Source organism: Aethalodelphis obliquidens, unplaced genomic scaffold, assembly GCF_003676395.1.
Source record: "Aethalodelphis obliquidens isolate GAN/ISIS:26980383/991018 unplaced genomic scaffold, ASM367639v1 scaffold49, whole genome shotgun sequence".
NCBI classification, from domain to species: Eukaryota; Metazoa; Chordata; class Mammalia; order Artiodactyla; family Delphinidae; genus Aethalodelphis; species Aethalodelphis obliquidens.
Genome location: NW_020837993.1, coordinates 10600399 through 10624122, shown reverse-complemented (window position 1 = coordinate 10624122; position 23724 = coordinate 10600399). Strand labels below are relative to the sequence as shown.

The 23724-nt window shown below is 44.7% G+C and overlaps 1 protein-coding gene and 1 non-coding gene across 7 annotated transcripts in view; both read left to right on the top strand.

Annotated features, from left to right (window-relative positions):
• Nucleotides 1–23724, top strand: part of IGF1R (insulin like growth factor 1 receptor) — a 307791-nt gene that overhangs the window by 150978 nt on the left and 133089 nt on the right. The gene's annotated exons all lie outside the window — the stretch shown is intronic.
• LOC113607701 (U6 spliceosomal RNA) lies at nucleotides 3205–3311 on the top strand. Its single transcript, XR_003428048.1, has one exon. It is a non-coding gene; the product is annotated as a U6 spliceosomal RNA (small nuclear RNA).

The following is a 23724-nucleotide window of genomic DNA, read 5'->3' as shown; positions in this document are numbered from 1 at the left end:
GTCTGAGCTGCTGAGGTCTCGTGACTGGTAATTGGTGATCTTAATCTGGATTTCTCCATTTATTATTTTCTAACATATGATTTTAACTTACTTAATAATTAAGTCTTTGGTATATTTTCTCTGTCTGTGTCTCCCTTAGACCCACACAAGCTTTACAAGGGCAAGGATCTTATCTTTTTGTTTTTCTTCCCCATGTCTCCCAAGCACCTAGACAGAGCCTCCGTTCCCAAAGCTCCAGTCAATGTTTGCTGAGTGTGTGTTCACACTGGGTTTGTTTGAACACTCTCGCTAATGAATCCTATTGGAATTCTGATGGTGCATCTAACTCTCAAGGCCGGGGGCCCGGGGTCTCTTGGGGTGGGTGAGCTTACTTCCACCTCGTTTGCGGGGTGCTCGTGTTGGAGTGGGTCCCCCACATCTTCCACAGCTCTCCCCCCGCCCTATGTGTGTAGTGCCCACAGTCACGTTTTGTGGTCCTGGTTTCCCCGAGGTCATGACAGCAGCACCATTAAAGTCCCACCTGCGGCCTTGCGGGCAATTTTTCTTGTTCAGGGAAGTCACCTGATGTCTCTGCTGCGCAGGCAGTGAGTGCATCAGAGGCCAGGAGGCTGGGCGCTGGGGTCGGGGTGCTGGTTTTGAGCGGTGTCCCCAGGCAGCTGTGATGACCGCGCTCAAGCCCGCTCAAGGAGAAGCGGAGCTGACACCTGGTGTTTGGACAGGTCATGCCATGCAGGATCATTGGCTGTGCGTAGAGTTGCTCATCTGTGGTGACAGATGTTGAGCTGTTATTTAGTAACTTAGGTTTGTTTTCCTTTGCACACAAATAACCTCTTAGCTGCTGAGTGTTTCTGCGGGCGACCACAGAGCCCATCAGCCGGCAGGCGTTTGCAGGCTCCAGAGGTGTTGCATTGAAAGAGAACTTTCGGAGTGTGTGGCACGGGGAAGAACTGGCCCTCCTGCCCCGCTCCCAGATTTCCTTTGTAAAGAACATGAATATAAGCACCACCATTCTTCAGAAAGACAGGCCAGGTGCTCGGGTGCACTGTTGTAGCCACTGAGGGCCCAGTGGTGGAAACGTTCTAGTGGCAGAAACAGACCAGAATCAAGTCACAGTGTCAGACAGTGATGAGTTCTGTGAGCAAGAATAGATGAATAACTGGTGGGGGGTGGGGTTGGGGTTGGGGTTGGGGTCTCAGAGAAGGGCTTTCGGAGGAGGGGACGTTTGCCCTGAGAGTATGAGTCAGCCAGGAGGAGACATGGGGACGTGGTGGCAGGGGACCATAGGTGGAAAGTCCCCAAGGTGGGGATGATCTTGGGGTGTGTGCATGTGGGGAGCAGGGCTGTTTATTCACCCCACACTCTCTGGGCACCTGCCCTGTGCCAGGTGCTGTTCTCGGTACAGGAACAGAGCCATGGACGAGTCTCTGCCTTCATGGAGCTTTTGTTAAATCAGGGCGGCCTGGGGACTGTGCTGGGTGGGGTGCTCTTTTCTGTAGGGTACTCAGAGGGGGTCTCTAGTGAGGTGGCATTTGGGCAGAGACCTAAAGGAAGGGTTGCAGGAAAGCCAGGAGGCTGGAGGGCAGGGGGCCATGGTGAGGACCTTGGCTTTGACAGGGACAGGAGATGGCGGGATTCTGAGCAGGGGGGTGACACTGGCTTCTGTGTTGCCAGTAGACTCTAGGGCCGGAACAGAAGCAGAGAGACCAGTAGGAGGTGGCAGTTGCCATGATCCAGGGCAGAGAATGTGCATCTTAGACCAGGATAATGGTGAAGGTTGTTGGGAGATGCAGTTGGAATCCCAAAGCGCCAGCAGGACTGGCAGATGCATATGGGATGCATATGGGACAGCAGAGAAAGAGGAAGAGACAGTCGTGGGGCTGGAGCCCATGAGGGAGGGGTAGAGGGTGGGCACAGCCAGATCATCACGTGGGACAGAAAAAAAAAAAAAGGATTTTGTTCTCTGTGTTGGAAAGTCGGTGCAGAGAGTTTAGATGGGGGGGTGAGGTGACATAGTGACAGCTTAGCAAAGCAACTAATATTTATTGAGCACTTATTCTGTATCAGCCCTTATGACAACCCTGCAAGAGTCAGCTTCATTGTTATATCCATTCTATAGATGAGGACGCTGATGGACAGAGAGCTTATAAGGTATCTTGCCCTATATACCACACATTTAGTTAGGGCCAAACTTGATTAATTGATGTGCGTCGTAGGGTGTATTTTATTTTTCCTTTAGGGAAGTTACCATGTCTTTGGGTAACCATGCCCACACCCAAGGGGTTAAGAAACATTTTGATGTTTACCAGTTGTTTGCAGATGGGGCCAGAGACAATTTAGGTATTAAAATCTCACTAAATCTGTATCCATTATATGACTCATCTATCTCCTTCTTCCATGGGCCCCCCTCAAAAAATGATCATGGGTACATTCCCCTTACCTGTAAAGCATGTTCATGGTCACAGAAAATACATAGAGAACCACAGGTCTGCAGGTTTCTACATGGGAACTCTCACACTATGGTCAGAAGGTCTGAGACTAGTTAAAAAAAAATGGTTGTGGAATCCGGGCAGCAGCCACTAGGTAATCTCTTTATAAAGGTTGGTGTAATTTCTGTAAGACTCGTTTATTTTGCTCTCAGTTGGTTATCTTGTTGCCTTGAAGAGGTTATTGTGATTTAATTACAGACCAGGTATCTTACAAGATTCATTTGCTATCTCCACATCATTTTCTCATTTCTTTGGCTGTCAATCCCTGGGTGAAGGTGGGAGGGGGAGGCCTTCGTGGGGGGAGAGAATGTGGTAGCAATGAATGTTTACTACACAAGAGCGCTCAGGGCTTCTATTATAGTCTGGGGGTGGGGGAGGGAGTGGCAGGGAGCACGCAGGAATGTGACCTCCTGGGCCCCAGCCCTGATGAGCAGGGCGGGATTACAGAGGGACTGTAGTGTTAAAGTTAGGATTTTCTGGAAATGTAGCAGACTCCCCCGCACCCCTTGCCATTTGAGATTTTGAAACCCTACTTCTGTTTTGCAAGAGCCGAGAAGGGACCAGTTAATGGCTCTGATCATCTTGTCTCTGGAGAGAATTTATATCTCAATTTACCAGAAGACAGCTCTGGTATTAGGGCAACAAGAATGGTTTTATTCCTGTTTCCTCTTCCTGCACTCTGTTCCTATTTAATTCTTGCATTAAAACCATTCCTGGTGTGCTTGCTTCGGCAGCACGTATACTAAAATTGGAACGATACAGAGAAGATTAGCATGGCCCCTGAACAAGGATGATGCGCAAATTCGTGAAGCGTTCATATTTTTGAAAAACAAATACTGTATGCTAACACATATATATGGAATCTAAAAAAAAAAAATGGTTCTGAAGAACCTAGGGGCAGGGGCAGGACAGAAATAAAGACGCAGACGTAGAGAATGGACTTGAGGACACGGGGAGGGGGAAGGGTAAACTGGGACAAAGTAAGAGAGTGGCATGGACATATATATACACTACCAAATGTGAAACAGATAGCTAGTGGGAAGCAGCCACACAGCACAGGGAGATCAGCTCGGTGCTTTGTGACCACCTAGAGGGGTGGGATAGGGAGGGTGGGAGGAAGACGCAAGAGGGAGGAGATATGGGGATATATGTATATGTATAGCTGATTCGCTTTGTTATAAAGCAGAAACTAACACACCATTGTAAAGCAATTATATTCGAATAAAGATGTTTTTTAAAAAAAAACATTCCTGGTAAATTAGAACATGCTCTGTGTTCAGGCCTTGTTTTGAAGAAGGGTTTTGAGTCTAAAAAATTTGATAGCCTCCCATCTATCATGGTGATTTCTGACTTTCCTAAGGGACTGTGTATTGAGCGAGGCTTGTTCTTTTGTAAGAACCAGCCTCCCTGGGCCTGGGAAGTGGTGAAAGATGCTCTGCTGGGAGGGGAGCCATGGCAAAGGGTTGGACTTGGGGGACTTCAGGATGCAGCATATCAACTGTTGGTGTGTTTGGAAATTTGAAAAGTAATATTAAGAATTAAAGTTGTACAAAACCTCCTAAGATTTCTACCATGGCTGTATAAAGTTTGAGCATGGTGCTATCAGTTTAAAAGTGGACAACTTAAAAATTCCACCTCTTTTGGAAATTTGTTGCCACCTCTACCCCAATTCGGCAGTCTTTAGATAAACTGACAGCCCCCATTTACCAACAAGGAAGAACCTTCGATTTTTGTTTTTTATTATTATCTTTTAAATAGCAGGGTGGTGAGAGATACGGCGTGTGACTCAGCAGATGGGAATTTCTTTAATAACACACTGGGTGTGTAAGCATTAGCCCTGCTCCCCACAAGCAGCTCTGCAGAATGCCCTCCGCCTGTTTGGGGAACAGACCTGGCGACCGAGAGAGGCAGCCCAAACTTCCCTAGAGGAGGCAGACTCGGTGGTGGAATCTGAGGGATTCTCTTTGTTTCATTTGTTTTCCCTCTGTCTTGGAAAACACGGACGCAAATCCAGTCCGGCTCCTGCAGCTGCTGAGGCAAAGCAGGCTTTTTATGAATGAGGCCCAGGAGGGGGAGGAGAGGGCTTGTGTTACAGCAGCAGTTGGTTGGGTAATGCATTTCATTCACTCCCAGCCATCTAGCCCCGGCTGTATTTTAAAGGATATTGTTCATTTTTTGTCGATTCAAATTAGACTTTTCTGCCCCTTGTGCAACTGTGTGTAACTTAGAACACTAAGCATGTTGTGTGCGTTAATTTTTTTTTCGTTTGTTTTGTTTTTTCTGAGTGTTTGCTCATTTAGTTGGAGGAAATGGTAAGAGAAGTGAACTGGGAAAAGGGAAAAAAAAAGGCTTTGTCATCCCTGGGGGCGTTGGTTACATCTCTGTCCCCAAGCCACCCAAGAGGAGGCAGGTGGGGTCCCTGTGCCCAGCCCTGAGAGTGGAGCGCTGATTATGGGCCACCTATTACCTGGTGCCCCAGGTCTGCACGTGCTGGCTCCCTTGCCCTGTCCCCCTCTCCTGTTCCCAGTGGGCAGCTCATTATTTGTGGCACTTGAAGCCTCATTGTTGTGGTCACAGGGTTGTGTGAATTGGAAGCTGTGTGACAATGCTGGCCCCCCTCCCTGCCACCGCTTCCTGCTGGGAGCAGAGAGAAGAGGGCAGGCATTGTCTTGGGCATAAATGAACCTCTATCAAAACAAACACCAGAGAGAGGGGCGGCTGGGTTACAGCTGCCCCTGTGAGCCCCGGCAGAGGGCCGCCGTCCTCGCAAAGAGCGCTTTAAGCCTGGATGAGGCGTGTCCTCGCTGACTGTCCTGTGCGCAAAGAGCGAACCCCAAACCGACGGGCCATCCACACCACCCTCAAAATGATTCCCCATATCAGAAATGCCGGATTTGTGTCCTTGAGCATGGTTGGGGGAAGAGAATTACCCCGAGGCATCATGGCTGTATATGAAGGATAACGCTATTGTAAAGTTGTTCTGCCAGAGACGTTAAGCACACCCTTCTCCAACGTGGACACTGAGAACAGAGATAGAGACGATTAGGCTGTTTTTTTGCTCCAGCTTTTAAATAGGACCCTTCCCTCCCCATTGCTAGTGGTGCTTTAAGGCACCTAATGCCTGATGTCACGAACTCTCCAGATGTGCCAAGCGTCTTTCTTTAGTTCTCCATGTTTTGATGTTGTATAAACACAACTGGCAATACCCCTAATGCCCATTGCCCAGCACCAGTGTGGAAGCTCACCATTGCATGCCTGACTCGCTTTCCTGGTTGCCCTGGTTTCTCTCCTGTGTGGGTGTCGTGTGTCCCATTAACACCACATGCCCCTCCCCAGCCTAGAATGCCACATCTGGGCTGTTTTAGGCATGGGTGATATGAGTTCGGTTTCTTTTTTTTTTTTTTTAACTGTAAAAGGAAAGTCTTTCATTGCAATTATACCAAAGGAAGGGATGAGAAGGAATGCATTAAGGACTTGATATAAACAGCTAGTCTTGGGTCCTAATTGTCCCGTTTCTCTTTTTGGCCAGCAGCCAACATGATGTCACTGTGTCCACGTCCTGAGGGTCTGAATTAAAGGCACACTGCATGGGCCAGCTCTGGGTACAGCGATGGCTTTGGCTTTGAAGTTCAGTTGGGGTCCTGATTAGAAAAAATTTGGGGTAAGCTGACCCAGGGCATGGCTGGCTGGTTCTAAGATGTGATTCTGGCCTGAGCCTTAGTACTAACAGTGTTAGGTCACTTAAGTCCACAGGCTAGGCCCTTGGAAGACTTCAGGACTTAAGGAAGGAGAAGGGATAGAGAAGGATTGCAATAAGAAATAAAACAAGGAACAAGAGAGAACTGCCATAGAAGGAGAGGGAGCAGAACACTTCCAAAGGGGTATTTCCTTATTTAGGAGATTGAGTCATTATAGTGGATGACTGTGCCACTGGCGGCAAAACCATTTTAGTTGAAGGAGCACACCCTGGGTGGCCCAGTGGTTAAGTTGTCAGCAGAGGCAGGGACTGTAGCCTCCTCCTTCTGAAAGATGGGTAGAAAATGGAAGAGGGGAGATAACGCAGGACTGAGGAATGTTTGGGGTTTTGTTTTGTTTGGCTTGAGGGTGGAGGATTGCACCCATGAGGTCAAGGAAGCCAGAATTGTCAAATTCAAGAAGCGTCTCAGATGTTTTGACCAACAGCAACTTTGGAGAGCAAAGTGTATACAGGCTTTGAACTTAACCTCCTTGAAAGACTAGACAAATTCACATTGAAAGAATGGATCCCATCATCGCCATGGTCTTGTCTACGTGCAGACATCTTCTGTATGCATTGTATTTGTCTGACATCATTGGAACAGAAGTTTTTTGCTTGAGTTGATTTCCCAAGTAATCAAAGCTCCCTTCTCAGAGTGCAAGATATTTACATTTTTCTCTTAATTTTTGTTCATTAACAGCACTTTGCTGTCTTTAATGTGGATCATTTTCTTGGCATTCCAGGGCACTATTGTGAAACCTGATGCCTCCGAATCTGTTGCTATGTGGGGCTCCAATTTTTCCTTAACTTAAATGGCCTTGGACATCTATGCATGTTTACATTTTATGCATTTGGTGTATTCTCCTTGTATGCAGGGATTGCGAATTCTGACTTAGTCTATCTGTCTCTCGGTAACGTAGATAACTGTGAATATTTATAAATGATTTTTGCTGAAGCTCAGAGGACTTTTGCTTTGCTTTTATGTCAGCATCAGGTTCCAAGTGTTTCGTGGTTGAGGTACTAGAATCCTGTTCATCAGGTCCATGGAGCATTAAACACATACTCATATAAACACATACTCGGCTATGAACTCCAAATGGGAAAGATTTTTATTTAATGATTTTAGATTTTTGAGCCACTTCTGTTTATATCGCTATATTTTTGTCTCTCATATTCATGGTCTTCAACAAGTCAGATCCCCTAAGAATTTTTGGTTCGTTTATCTTATATTTTTTTTACACATAGCTCTTTATGTTTTCCCAGACAGGAATTGCGCTACTTGAATTGAAAAGTAAATGTAATATGTAATGTTCTGTTGGTAATTGTTTGTTTCTACTTTAGGCTGACACTGAACTAATGATTTTTTAATTGTACCTGGCTTGAAACACAATGAAAAAGTGATTTCCTACTGCTTTTTTCCCTTAAGCTGGTTCAGTAACTTGAAGGTAATTAAAAATGTACAGACCTCAGGAATGTATTTATATTCCATAGTCATGGGTTGACCAAGTAGTGCTCATGTATAATAGCTGGATGGGATGTACGAACACTGAGGTAATGAGTAGCCTGATTTATATATTTATTATGTTATTATTTATTTAGAGGAATAAAAAAATCTTTTCTCTGTAGTTCTAGAATGCCGTGAAATGTCTGTTTGAGGCATTATCCTGCCATTTTTACAGGGTGATCTTCCTCTTCTGAATGGTGTTACATGTTGCCAGTATCCCAAGGGCTGGTTTGGGACTAAGGCAAAGGATTTAGAGGCACAAGTGAAAGGGAAGAAATAAACACATGCCTTTTCTTCTTAAGAGAAGGGTAGTAGTTAGCTTGTTGATTTAGCTTCGAGACTGTGGAGGATGAAGCCTGCACTGCAGGGTAAGTAATGTAGGGGGAGACCCTGAAGGGGAGGTTACGGGGTGGTAGACTGGGCACACACAGTATTGTGACTGTGAGTTGGGAAGGAGAGTGCTAAGAGTATTTTCTGAGTCACAGCCACTCAGACAGTACTCGCTAATCCATTTGTTTGAAGATACAGTGAACTGGAGAGGATAAACAAAAATGGGAGATTCTTGCAGATAAGAAATCCAGGATAATTATTCACCAGAGTTTGAAATCATCACCATATTCAAGGACATTTTCTTTTGGGGTGGTTTTATATCTAAGGTTTGCATTTAGATGATGCATGATTCAAAATCCTGGGGTATTAGTGGAGTATCTAAGGTACACGGAAATTGCATTTGAGGATACTCCTGTTTAAACTTTCTGCTGCCAGAGTTGGCAGGCAAGTGAAAAGTTGAAAGAAATTTGGATAGGTCTTGTTCCCCACCCCCTTCCAAAGCTGATACTCACTTTGGGTGGAATGTTTCTCATTTTTTACAGGGCTAATATTCCTCGAGGATTGTTTTCCCCAAAGCGGGCACTCATAGACCCTAAAATTGGGCAGAGCAACAAGACCAGTCTTCCAAATGGCAGTCTGCGTGTTAATGTGCTTTTGTGCTCATCCTTTCCAGAAGGTGTCGGTGTGTTTATATGGTATCTTTGTGTGTGGGAGTGATTCAAGGCACTTTGCATCTGCCCACCCTCACCTCCAGCACCCCTGAAATGCAGCCCCTCTTGTCTCTCTTAGTTGCCCTGTAAGTGGTGACCTGTGATAACTCCAGGAGGGTCAGGAAGAAGGATTTGTTTTTCTTGTCTTGCTTAACGAATAAAACCTTTAACTGTGGCCCTTAAAAGAACCTCTAAAATCCTAAAGTAGCTCTGATAAGTTATTATCATAAATTATTTTTCGTTAGCTAACATGAAGGACTCAAATACCCTTTTCTTTCTGATTGGTGGGCTGTACGACCAAAACCATTTCTAATAGTTTTGTCAGCTTGTTAGGGAAGACAAAGTGCACTTTTGGTCCTTTGAACTAGGAAAGCACTAGCCATGCACTTCCCACGGCCCTTCTGCAGGGTGAGTATTAGACAGAATTTGTTAGGGGACCGGGCAGGAGGCAGGTGCAGATGTGTGTCTGCAAAAGGCCAGAATTAACGTGGACCCACACATGTTCCCGTCCAGTCTCTGGTTCCTTACCTGTTTCAGGTTTCTGTTAGAGTCTGTCTTTGTCTTAATCTTTTCGGTGCTTTTGGTGAGCTACTTAGGAATGTTGTGGGGAGGGCTGAGATGGGTCGGCACAGTGATTTTGGTGAGGCCCAAGAGTAGGCCAACAGTCCAGGACTGTCTTATGTATCAGAGGAAGATGCAGAAAGAGTCGTCACATGTCCTCTTGTCAGCCCTTCCTGCCCCCTCCCACCAATCCCGCTCCTCACTTCTGGGCTCCAGGGAAGAAGGCCTCCCTGCTGCCCCTGACCAGCTGTTCCTTGAGTGCAGCAGCGGCTCTGGGAACTCTCCAAGGAGGCCTCCTTCCTGTGGTTGTCACTCCACTCGTACAGCTAGTCCACAAGCACCTCAGGACAAAATGCAGTCTCTCTCTCCCCATCCCCTCTCCTCTTCCTTCCTATATTTGGAAAGTCTGGGGCTAGCCTGGCAAGAAAGTGGGAGACGGGGTGCAGGAGGAAGAACTGGGAGCAAATGAATGATGCTTCCGTCAGAGGCGTGCAGGCTCTAAGAAAGTAAGAATGTAACCGCAATGCCTTGTCCATCTGCTAAGCCCCCTTGAAGTGGGCTCAGCTCCGTGTGCCACGCTGACACTGTGAGGCCAGCGTGGGCCCAGCCCATCTTGCAGCGCCTGTGCTAGTATCTCCCAGCTGAAAGTTCTGCCCCTCCCTTCCCTTCATTTTTTCTTGATAAGAGCTAAAAAAAATTTTTTTCTTTAAATTCTGGTTGAATAATAGGAGCCTCCCTCTATAATTGGCATGTGTGGGAATATATATTAAATAAACACCTTCTAATAGGTGTTACCAGAACTCCTATGGGAATTCTTTCACAGTGTTTTTTCAGCATTGAGAGGAGAAAGGCTAAGGATGTCTCTTGCCCTATAGTCCTTCTTGTGAACATGTGCTGAAAGCCAGGAGTGGTCCTGTGCCTGAAAAAGTCCATTCTCTGGTGTTAGTAAGTGATAGACAAGGGTGTGTATTTACCAACATCAGGCATCCACAAAATATTGACGTAAGTGTTTTAGGGTACAGCTGGCCCTAAACCTGACACGACAGTTAATATCATGCAGGTTGAAAGTTTTGTAAGTTCTGATGTGATGCGTTCTGTGGGCATTGAAGTCAGAGCTCCCTTGCTCATCCCCAGCGCTCGCAGATCATACCCCTGTGCCTGGCTCACAGCTCCTCAATACGATGCTTTGTTCATTGTAGCATGGTGGGATTTTTATAGATTCAAATAAGTTGGAGGTAGTTTCACATTTTTAACAGCTAAAAACATACTAATCATAAAGCTTAGATTCTCCCAAGTAGGGCGTTGAACACAGGCTGCATCCTGGATGTATTGACAGAGGAACCACATAGTGTGATGGATTCTTTGTCCCTTGGAGCTTCCCTTTGCCTCCCCGAATGCTATATGGTCTAGGCAGCTTTCTAGAGACTTTCCTTATGCAACATGTACCTGTACAAGAAATGTACTCCTTTGTGCCGTCTGAGGCATTTGGGTTGTATGGAGCTTGTTAAATTTCGATTCCCGGCATAGTTTCAGATGTGGATGTATGCTTAGAGAAAGGGTAGGGGCTAAAGCCATCCACGGCTGCCAGATGGGGTTCCGTCCTGGCTCTGTTGCTTACTGGGTGTGACACCCGTGCCTCTGTTTCCCCCTCTGTAAGATGGCATGAACAGTGGTGCCCCCTCGAGGGTTTGTGAGTTTAAAGTGAACCAGTGACCGTGAGGACTTTACAGTGGTGCCTGGACCACAGTAGAACACTGTCCGTGGAAGTGTAAGCCATCGTCACTTTTGTCAACATCACCAGTCATTAATGCATGCACTGTCCCCTGGCTTTTTTTTTCTTTCATCCAGCAGTTAGGATTTTCTGTCAAACAAAAGAAAGCCTCTATGTTTCACACAGTGTACGTTCAGAGGAAACAACAGCAGCTGTATGAAAATAGTAATGTTCCTTGCAGAGTCATTATTTGTAGATTTAGTCAGAATGTTTGATCTACAAGTTTTTGTTATAGATATTGTCTTGTAATTGGAAAATTCTCTAAGAGCAGCTCCAATGAACATTCCTTTTTGATGGTTGAGGTGTCACTTTTGTGTGGTAAATAAGCTGTGATGCAAAGACACCAAATACATGTTGTTCAGGACAGGCATTTGTGACAGCATGGCATGGGACAGAGTGATGTTGGGTATCCCCACGAGGAGCTTAGATCAACCCAAGGGAAAGTCACATTTGTTGGTGTAAGAACCATTAATATTAGAAAGAATTTAAAAATAATAATAAGGTATTGGGATATCAGTTAGCACCAAATTAGATAACTACAACTAAATAGCCTTTCATTAATTCTGAAACCTGAAGTTGAAAGATTTCCATTTTCCTCATCAATATGTTTATCTCCCTCAAAAATGTTTCCAGCTGTGGGATAGATTATGAAGAATTATTTCACTTTGATTTTTAATATTACCAATGCAGCAATTTTGCAATGAAAGAACAGTGGCTATAGGAATGACTCTTTAGCCCTCCAGGACTACTGTGTATACCTGTGTTGCCAACAACACATGGGAACTTAAAAGGCTGGTGAGTTTACTATCCATCCACTGAGAACGCTATAGGCCCTTATGGGTTTTTGTACTGGAGTCATGATGATGAATGTGACATGGACTTCACTTATAGTCTGTGCAGGTATAGGGGAAGTATGTTCTTGAAAGATTCCTATCAGACAGTTAAGATTAGAGGCTTTTTAGATGCGAACCTATTCTGAATGTTCCAGGCCCTCCAGGTGCTAGGTGAGGTGACTGCAGGGTTGATCTGGTGTGGATAATGAAACTCTGAGCAGGGCACATGTCCCAAGGTTCTGGCTGAGCCCCTTTGACATTCCACAGGGCCCTGACTCTGACTCTGCCCGGGCACGTACTGGAGGCAGCCTCAGGGTGGCACAGGGATTCGGGGCACGGCTAGTGGCACTTCAGGGTGCTGGGAGGCTTACCGACCTCTTGTTGTAAACTTGGATTAGTCTTTTTCCAGAGCAGCTGAGATTGGACTCTGCCACCTCAGGGTCAGGAGCTGGAAGTGCTGGCTTATGCTCAGGTGGATCCCGGAGAAGAGCTGTCAGCGTGAGCTCCATGCCTCCCAGGTCCTGCCGGCTCAAGAGGCTTGCCCAGCACCAAGGCTCTGGGCGTTGGGAGTGCTGCCTGCCTGCCAGCCAAGAGATGCGAACCACCGCAGTGAACTGGCAGTGAATTAGCAGGCTCTTAAACTGCCATTTTTTCTCCATTCTGTGTTTTTATAACTCTGCTGCGTAGACACCAGATTATAAATCCTGTGCACATAGTCTTAGAGTTTCTGGATTCAACCCCAGAGAAGACTCATTTGGTTTTGAGGAATACTTAAAGAAAACGTTGGTCAGTTCCATTTTCCCACTTAGAGTGCTGCATAAGGGCTCTGCTGTGACAGCCAGACGTGTCCACACAGCCCTCAGGGAGTGTCTGCAGTGGACTCAACTGCTTTGGAGGGAAATGGTTCCAATGGGTTTCCCATCCTCCATCTTTGTTGCTAAAATTGTGTTCCCTGTGTTGTGTTTTGTTAATGTAATGAGAACCCACTACCCCTACTGTGGGGTCTAGGTGGGAGAAGACTGGGCCATCCAGGACTAATACAGGGCTTGGCATGGGCTCTGTAGGTGTGCTCCATCCTGAGGGGGATCCAAACTGGTCCTCACTTTGGGGATTTTGGGTGCACTAAGCAAAAAAGAGGTCAGGAGAGGTCATGAAAGTCAGTTTTATGGTTTGAGTGAAGGCCAACCTTAGAAAATGGGGCCCAGGGTGTTGAACTTTATGGTGGAAGGCGTAGGGGGCGGGGGGGGGCAGTTTTTTCCTTGCCTCTCTGTGTAACCTGACCAGCGCCCTGCTCTCTGCTTTCTAGTGGTCAGTGGCCATGCTGTTTGCTTAGTATCTGCATTATATCAATATGGTGTGTTAGAACCTAACTATTGCCAAATTACAGTGTGACATATTTTAGATAAGATTCCCCACCTCATCCCCAAACCAGCACTCTGCCATTTAAAAATGAAAAGTTAAAATGTTTTATTTTAGTCTTCTGGGATAAATTAATCTTGAGAAGAGCAATATTTATCGAACATTTATGTATGTATATGGCCATCCCTTTATATCTTATTCATAAGTGAGCAATTCTCTTGTAAAACAAAGATTCCAAATAATTTTCTTAAGTTTGACTCAAGGTTTGAAAAACAATAGCCCATGCCACCAAAGCAAGCCCGTCATACCTGTTTTTGTAAATAAAGTTTTATTGGAACACATTCATACTCCTTTGCTTACCTCTGTGGCTGCTTTCTTGCTATATGACACAAACAGCACAGTTTTCAAATCTCTTTACAGAAAAAGTTTACTGAACACCAGTGTATTTGGTAGAGGAATAACTAGTCTCTCCTTGAACACCTTCATGTCCAAGAACCTCTTCATCTTATGAGGCAACTTGTTTCATTTTCAGACAACTTAAGAATGCTAGAAGATTCTTCCTTTTTAGAAACAAACAAAACCCTACTTCCTTATAACCTGGTTCCTTTGTGTTGGTTCTATTTGTATCTTATGAACCATAAAAAATAAGTCAAATATCCCTTCAAGATAGTTGCCCTTTTGAATATGTGAGGACAGCTATTCTGTACCCTCTGAATATTTCCTTCTCCAGATTCAACATTTCCTGTTCCTTTACATGTTCTTTACTCCATTTGATAAATTCTAGTTTAACAACCCTCTAAACCATGTCCCAGAGAATTAAAATGCCATCTTTGAGGGTTGTAGCCAATAGAAATCAGACCCAGACTGTTGACTAGCCTTATTTTGGATGCCGTGGCCCCTGGGATGCAGCTGAAGACTGTGTCATCTTTTTGGAACTCATTGACATGGGCCAGCAAAGCACCTTGGACTCTCTGACCCTTTCAGCTGTTAGCCACGTCACCAGTGTATTATGCTTACATTGTTGTTATTTTTCATTAGAACTTTTTAAAACTTTGTTGTATGAGATTTGGACCCTCTTTCCAACCTGATCTTTTTATATCCTGTTTTATCTATTTGCCCTTGCTCTCAACTTTATCTTTGAATTTCATATGTATGTTGTCCAGGTCCCTCTTTGAGGCCTTGTCCTTGGGCTTAGCCCTGGATCATCCCCGTGGACTTGACTCCAGATGAGCTGCCTTCACAAGTGTCATGAAATGTACTACTGTTGGCAAGCGACCATCAGCCCATTATCTTAAGTCCATAGACCCACTTCCTTTCTCTTATGCTGTTCTAATCTTCAGCTGAAAAGCAGTGGTTTAAGTGGCTTTGCTGGCAGTGCTGATGAATTGGGAGGTCCTCTTCAGATGTTCTCATCATCCTCTTGACTTGAACGAAGGGTACTACCTGGGGCCATGAAAGTTTTGACTTAATTGACTTGTGCTACCTTTCTCTATTAATCATGCCTTTTTGTGTACTGTGATTCTGGTGCTTTGATATCTTGAGGCCTTGCTCACTCTGGAGAGACTGTCCCTCCCAGAACTAGTTAATATCTAGAGACAGTAAGTGAGTACACCTTTCATGTGTAAACTAAGCAATCCAGAGGCCATGCCCTCCTCCGTCCTTCCAGCTCCCGTATAGGGCTCTCACGCTCAGGTCCATTATCCACCTGCCCTCCTCACCCCAGGGCCAGGTACCAGCCAACTAGGGACAGCCCCTACACCCCAGAGCCCACTGCAGTATTCAACTCCAGCCAATCCTAAGCCTGCTTACCCTGCCTCACCCATTCCTTCCTGCAGAAGCCACAATTAAAGCTCTTGTTCATGTTTCCCTCTGCCTCCTGACTGACCTGGTGCTTCCCTGTGTGGCTCTGTGCACAGCACTCCTCTTGGGAACTGCAGGTAACAAACTGTCTTTTCAGTGGCAGTCGTCTCCCAATCTGCTGGTCTCACCATACGTGAGTAACAATAAACCCACCCTTATAAAACATGTTGAGATTGTCATATGCTGAGAAATGGATGAAGATTAGGGCAATTTACTGGATGCAGAGTGGACCCATCAATTCCTTATGTCTGAGCTCTGAGACTGGAGAAAAGGTGTAACGGAGCCTGAGTACTGAGAAATTCCTCTTCTGGTGAAGTAGGTTGGAGATACCCAACCCAGCTCCATCATTATGACTCCATATGTTGAAAATCACAATGAGTTTTGACAACCTAGCTCCATCCAATGGGAAAAGGTTCGTTAATAGACTCTGGTCTGGCATAGTCGAGGTTTTTTACTTTCAGTGCTGAAGCCCAGGCAAATGCGAAAGCATCCCTCAAGTGTTGTGTCAATCGTGAGATAAGCAAAGTCGGTGCAATGCTGAATAAACCGGAATCTCCTACTTGAGCCTTATAACAAATGAAGCACATGATTGTGGACTGCTCGCCTCACTAGGTCCTATCGAGAAACCAAGATTAAACTTTAAAATACATTTTAGTTTAAGTTACTGGCATGAATGATAAATCCCTTCAGAAGAACACTTTACCATGCAGCTAAAGGTCCTTTTTCTGCCCCGATGTCGCATTGATTGCTGTAGCCTTATATGGTTTGTTGACATGGTTTGAAAAACAAAAATGTATAAGCTCTCCAGATGGCTTTCAGAGGGTTTATTAGTATCTTGGCCATTTGAAACTCCATTTCATCTAAATTGGGAGAGTGAAAGAGGTGAGTAGGAGAAAGACCATTAAAACAGGAGGAGAAGAAACCTCTTTGTGTCAAATGTCAGTGGCTCAGACTGGGAGAGTGGCCATTCTGAATTACTGGAAATAGAAAGATGATTTTTAAGCTTTCTTAGTGGAAATATTCTAACTGGTAAATAAGGGCATTCTGGCTGAGGCACTTTCTTGTACCTGTGGGGAAAATCAAACTTAAATTCTGAAAGGGAATCATAATGCTTTATATTTTTAAACACAAATGATGTCTTTTTCAAGCAGCACCTATAAAGTAATGAGCTTTATTCTTTAGTTCATGCTTTTTTTTAAACCAGGAATAGGAATTAGTACAAAAATATAGGCACTCACTTAAATTCTATTTAATTCCGAAAGAGTATGAAGATATAAGATATAAAAACAGGAACATTTTGAAAGTTTCAGCTTATTACAATTTAAAATCATGGATGACATTTCATAGAAAGTTTAAAAGAAATCACCAGCATAAAATTGTGTGATTGGAATTTTAGAGCAAACAGCTCTCTTCTGGTGAAAGGAGAGCTTCCTGGATAAAGCCAAAGGCAAGGGAAAACCTGGGGAACAATGGCCATTGTCTTTAATGGGTGCTGTTCCTTTTCCTCCTGGTAACAGCCTCTTCCTTTCCTAAAGGAATCACTGCAGTGAAGTTACTGAATAAATGAGGAGGGGGAATCACACCCATCCTTCTGCAGCGGAGAGAGGCCCAGGCCGTGAAAGCAGGCCTTTGTGTGCTCTGGGCTGGGCCCATGGCAAACAGGGCACAATCCAGCTATTGTTTGTTTGGGAAAAGCTACAGCATCCTATTGCAATTATTTACGGAAGAAAAGATTTGATGTTTTTGGAAGAGGTTGGGTGTGTGGGGATGTGGGAGGGAGGGAGACTCACCTCTTGTGCCATCCATTCCCCAACTCTCAATGTGTAGGAGAGAGTGTTACGTGATCCCAGGTGTTGGGGCAGTGAAATTCAAAGCATCCCCAGCTTTGGTCACAGGAATGAGAGAGGGGTTCACCTTCCCCTACGTAAGGCTGATGGGAAGCAGCTCTGTTCCCTTTGAGCCTTCCAGTCCCTCTGACTTTTTGATGCTTTCTTGTACTATTGCCCACACTCCCTCCACGCTGGCTGAAGTCTGGACCTGTTGTGTTGATTGTTAACTAAACGTTAGTGAAAATGAGAACATGTTTGCAGCATCACCACTCACCCTCAGTGTGCATCCTGAAGCTGGCTGCTCTCCCCTCCTCCAAAGGGGTGTCCCACACTCCTGAACAACGGGCATTGCTTGAGACGCTGTTTCTGACCCCCCAGCCCACATTCCCAGTCCTCTCCGATTGGAATTCATGTTCTAACAATTACAGCCCTCCTGCCTGTGCCCACTTCATCTCCCCTCTCAAACATCTGCCTTTCTCTCCTGTGGCATTCATCATGCCCTTCTCCCTCTGAAGCTTCCCTGACCCTAATCAGGGGTCTTTCACTGATTTCCCTGACCATCTGTGATTTGAGCGCCCAGCTCTCCTCAGGACTCTCCAGAAATTCCGATCAATAACTCCAAGAGCTGATTGGTACCTTGCCCATAGCAGGCCATCAGGAATTTGTGTGTTTACTGTTCCATTATACATTTTCCTTTATAGAATCATCATTCTTCATACTGCATTTGTGTGCAGACCGCCCTTTTCAAAGATCCAGTAATTCAGAAGCACCTGTGTATATGGAGTATGGTAGAAAGAAAAGACATCGATCCTGGTTGGCGGGTCTCTCCCCATCTGTCCTCCCCTTCTTTGGCCTCCACGAGTTGCCTTAGGTTTCTGGAGCAGCTCAAGCCTGGGCCCTTGAGAAGTTGCGTGCACACTGGGGACTAACTTTGCCTCTCCTTGGGCCTGCGTGCTTTTGTTCCCCAGGCCTGTGCTTTAACATAACACTGAGACTTGATGCTCCCCGGAGTGAACAAATATGAATAACTACTCACTGTAGGTATTACCATTAATTATTCTCTCCTGTCCCACTTGGTCCCCAGAGGACTCTGAGATTGGCACAAACACGATGACTTTCTTTGGGAGGTGGGAGTGGGCCGGGCTCAGAGAGTGGCTGGAAATGCCCAGTTTAAGTTTGAAACCTGCAAAGGCAGGTTCATCCACTTACTTATCAATTTAACTGATACTTAGCATCTACTCGATGTCCTGTCCCGATATAGCAGTGAATGAGATGGAATCGGTTTCTACTGGGTTGGGGATGGGGCGGTACTGTGTTAGGCTGAGGAGTCAGTGAAGCCTCTCTGAGAAGGTGGTTGCTAGGGTCAGGCATGGGACGTTAAGGGAGAAGAGCAAGAAGAAAAAGCCGTGAAGTGGATGCAGACTGGTGCCCAGGAGGCTGGAACTTGTCAGAGGAGGGAAACGGTGTGTTAAACAGCTTGGGACGTGATACCAAAATACCAGCGCCTAGGTGGCTTAAACTAGAGCCATTTATTTCTCACACTTCTGGAGGCTGGAAGTCTGAGATCAGGGTGCCGGCATGGTTGGGTCCTGGGGAAGGATCTCTTCTGGCTTGTAGATGGCTGCCTACTCGCTGTGTTCACACACGGCAGAGGGAGATCTGGTGTTTCTTATAAGGACACTAATCCTGTTGTATCAGGCCCTTACCCTGATGACCTCTTTAACCCTGATTACCTTCTCAAAGGCCACTCCAATACAGTCTCGCAGGGGTTAGGGCATCAACATAGTAATGGGGGTGGGGGACACGCATGCAACTCAGTCCATAGCATTGAGTTATGAGATGAACCAGAGTGGTAGGCAAGAGCCAGAGCAGGTGGGGCCCGTAGGCTGTGGCAAGAGTGACAACTTACTTGACCTGCAGCAGGGAGCCAGTGATAGGTTAGAAACAGACACGCTCTGATTTATATCTTATAACAATCACTCTGGCTGTTGTGTGGAGAATGGACCAGAGCCTGGGGAGGGGCAGTAAGACCAGTGAGGAAGCTGTTGGGATAACCCAGTGGAGAGATAACAGGTGGCTTGAACTAAGCTGGGTGTCAACCTTGGGATTAGTGACATTTGGGGTCAGATACGTCTTGGCTGGGGGAGGGGGGCTGTCCTGTGCATTGTGGCGAGTTCAGCAGCATCCCTAGTCTATACCTACTAGATACCAGCACTCCCTCCCTATGACAATCAGTTGCCAGATGTGCCTGGGAAGGGGATGGGGGTCACTGGGGTGGGGCAAAATCGTCCCCTGATCACCTCGGGATCAGAGTGATAGCAACTGATAGTGAATTGATCTAGGAATATCTGGGGATTTGTGAAATGTATAGAATATGAAGAATGGAGGGAGAAAAATAAAGATAACAGAGACTTCTTGGCTTGGATAGAACAGGGGATGGAGGTGTTGGTTCCTGAGCTGGAAGGGGAGTGGGGGAGGAACAGGTCTGTTCGGGAAGCGTGTAGAAGAAGCAGGATCTCTGTTTTGCATTTGCTCAGTCTGCAATGCCTCTTAGACACCCAGGGGAAGAGCTAAGAGGGAGCTGAATATCGGAGTGTGGGGTTCAGCAGTCAGGGATGAAGGAAGCATTTGGGATCATCTACTGTTGCTGCCCTTGGAGGAAGGATGAAATGACCTAAGGGTTTTCAAACTCTTTAGTCTTGGGACTCCTTTACCTGGTTAAATATTGAGAGAACCCCAAAGAGCTTTTGTTTATGTGAGTTACTATGGAAAAGTAATATTGAATAGGTAAAAAATATTTATTGAATAGGTAAAAAATATTTATTAATTCATCTAAAAAATAATAAACCCATTACATGTAAACATATTTTTGTTGGGGAGGGACCTTATCCCCCTCCATCAAAGTAGTGAGGCGAGAGGTGATGTGTTTGAAAATCTCTTTAATGTCTGGCATAATAGAATTCATTTGGGTTCTGTTATCTGTTTCCGCATTCAATCTGCTATCAATATCACACGCTGAAAAAGTCCACTGTACACTCGTGAGACGGTGCAAGTGAAAAAGGCAAGTAATATCTTCGCAGTGTTAATGAAAATTGGTTAATCTCATACCCCCTGCTCCCCGCCTCCCCAGACCTGGGCAAAAGGGCTGCAGAACCCCCAGGGGTCCACAGACCACACTGAGAGAATTTTTTTTTTTTTTTTGGTAAAAGAATGTTCATAGCAGCTTTATTCATAGCAGCAAAAAAAAAAAAAAGAAAAGAAAAGAAAAGAAAAGTGGAAACAGCCCAGGTGTCCACCAACAGGAAAATGGAAAAAACAAACTGACATATTCATACAAGAGAATACTCAGCAATAAAAAGGAATGAACCACTGATACAGGCAACATCAATTAATCTCAAAAACATGCTGAGTGAAAGAGGCATTATGCTTTGCATGATTTCATTTATATGAAGTTTTAGAATAGAAAAATTTAATCTGTGAGGCAAAATAATCAGAACAGTAGTTACATCTGAGAGTCGGGGTAGGGAATGACTGGGAAGGGGCATGAGGAAACTTTCTGGCATGATTGCAATGTTCTAAATTTTGAAAAGGGTTTGGGTTACACAGGTGTATGGATTTGGGAAAAATCAGCAAATTTATACTTAACACTTGTGCATTACACTGCATGTGAATGTACCTTAAAAATTAAAAAAATGAAACCATACTAAACCCTACTTAATGATATGCCTTTTGAAGTATTAGGGGGATATATACTGATGTCTGCAAAAGCATCATAAAAATAACATGGATGGATAAGTATTAAAACATGTAGAATAAAATGTAGAATCCATGTGGTTGGTATTTGGGTATTTACTGTAAAATTCTCTCAATGCCATTGATCCAGAGATTCAATTCCCTGATTTTTATGCTGTTCAGAGTGTGGCTGAGGCTCATCAACACTCCCTTACAGACAATGAGTTCCATGCCCCAAGCTGATATTTCAGTTTGGCCCTGTTTAACTAGAGACTTGCTGAAGCCATTTCCATATATGTATAAATTTAGCTTTACCCTCTGCTCATCCAAAGACATGTACATGGGTACCTTCATATCACAGAAATATGTCCTAAACAGCAGAACGTTCCAAGAATATGAAGAAAAGTTTTAATTATATAATTAATAACTGAGTTACCTGGGTAGTGAGTCATCCTTTTTAAGCAACATATAAAATAATTATTTTTAAAGGAAATATTTCTAAAGGACATTTTTAATTGCTTGCATTGAAGAGAATATAATGAACGTAAACTCACTTTTCTCAGTAGGCAAGGTCATCACTGTGAAAGTAGCTTCATTCTCTGATGAGATAATAAAGTGAAGTTCCCAGGGGGGCAGAGTAGAGTTTTTCATCTGTGGCAATTGAGACCCCCTTTAAAGGTAAAAGATATTCACTGCCCCTCAGTGTCATTTATAAATTGCTCTGCTATAAAGATACCTAAATACTACAATCATTAAACTAGGCATAAATGTCTTATGATTCTGGATTTTTTATAGCTATAAATTAAATAAATGTACACATTAGATGCAGATAAGACCCCGAAATTCAAACCTAAACATCAGTTTCATGACATGGTGATACTTTCCTGAAACCAGATCAGCACTTAGAATGTGAATAAATAACTGACCTCAGAGGCATGAGTACCTTTCAGTTGTGGGATGCCTCTCTTTGGCATTTCAGGTAGCTTTTCTTTTTAAGTATCGAAGAGCCTCAGTTCACACACAACACCATGACATAATTTGGTCTTCACATGAGTATGTAAACACGTGTTCGTATATTAAATGCACCTTTTCTCTTCCTCTTGGTGTACAAGAACTAGAATAACACAGTCTGCTTCCAGTGTGTTTTTGATGTAAATGCTGATGCTAAAATTGCAGCACTAAATTCTAAGAAGGTTAAATAGAGGAACTAGAAGTTAGAAAAATAGATCATACTCAAAATGAAAACAAACAAAATGAAAACTATTAAGGGGAACTCTCAAGCCCCCAAGAGTGTGCTTGACAACTTTTGGTGTGAGAAGCACCGCACTATGTAAATGGCCTGTGAGTGCCTGGTTTTTGAGATCCTGTGTTGGCTTTTTGTATAGTTGCCTTTTTTTGCATTCTTCATGTTGCTTTTGTTCTAACTGATTTTATCACTACCTCCAGCCTTACTTCCTAAAATTGGCTGCTTCTGATCTACTATAGGCTTAGAACTTAAATATTTAATTTTGCTAAAAGTATATGCAAGTTAATGTTCAGTAGACCATGAATTTAGATGAATAAAACAGAATCGTGAATACATAGTCATCATGGCCCCTTCCTTGCTGGATTTTGGATGTGTAACCATTTTGGAAGGGAGTGGAAGGGGAAAGGGTGGCTTGCTAGCTAATTGAGTTATGGGTAAGGTAGGTGTTAGATGTGCATAGTACTCTAACATGCCTCAAATATTTTGACACCTAGTATGACTTCTTTGCCACAGATGATGAAGCCAAGGCAGAGAAATGAGCTGTAGCTCTCTGACCTTCGTTAGTGATGGGAGTGCTACTGATTTATTCATGAAACTCAGTCTCAAACTACTAAATTTGCTTGCTTTGATACCTGCAAGGAGCTTTAGGAATAGGATGCCTGGGACCAATAGGCCAAGATTTGAAGTGTCATAGGGTGGAAGGGAATTAGTTACTGGCCTAGCACATGGAGAGATGTGCGCACACACACACACACACACACACACACACACACACAGAGGTTTACATTCACAGTGGCTTCTGAATTCCAACTCCAGACCAGCTCAGTTCCCTTCCCCACCACAGGTAGTCATGAACCTACAAAGGGTGTATGAAGTGCTAAAAATATTTGCAGAGTATGTTGCAAATATTGAACTACTCTATAAATGATAAGTAGTAATTGATGGGAAAGTCTGGGTAGAGCAGATCAGTGCAATCACAGAAAAGAGAGGGCTTCCCTGGAAGCCACCTGCCAATGCAGGGGACACGGGTTCGAGCCCTGGTCCGGGAAGATCCCATATGCTGCGGAGCAACTAAGCCCGTGTGCCACAAGTACTGAAGCCCGCGCTCTAGAGCCCATGCTCCACAACAAGAGAAGTCACTGCAATGAGAAGGCTGCGCACCGCAGCGAAGAGTAGCTCCCACTCGCGGCAATTAGAGAAAGCCCGGGTGCAGCAACGAAGACCCAACGCAGCCAAAAATAAATCAATAAAACAGATTAAAAAAAAAAAAGGCCTTCAGAAAGGTGGAAAATTCCCTTCATCTCTGCAAGAACTGTTGTAAAGCGGTTGAGCCATCCTCAAATAGTTTTCTATAGTGAGTGTTCCACAACAAAGACGGCCCTGAGAGAGAAACCCTTCCTGAGGCCCTGCCTTCCTGAGATTTGCACCCAGGGCAGTGATGGAGTATGGGGCTTGGTCCTACCCCTGGCCTGCAGGCCAGGGCCAAGTTCTCCTGAGTGTGTTCACGCATCTTTTGGTGATGTTTCTGGCAGGGAGCAAGTAAGTACAAGATTGGGGTCATAGGCATGTTTTAATCTTGAGGCCTTTGTATGTTTGGTTAATGTGGCACAGTATGATCAAGTTCTAGAGTGATAGGAGTTCCTGTCTTACAAGAGCCCAGTGAGCCTAACTTAAAATTTAAAATGCATTTTGACCTGTGGGTATTGGAAGCTGGTGAGTCATTGGACTTCTCATTGGTTTGGGTTTGTAAAGCCTGTTAATTTTTTT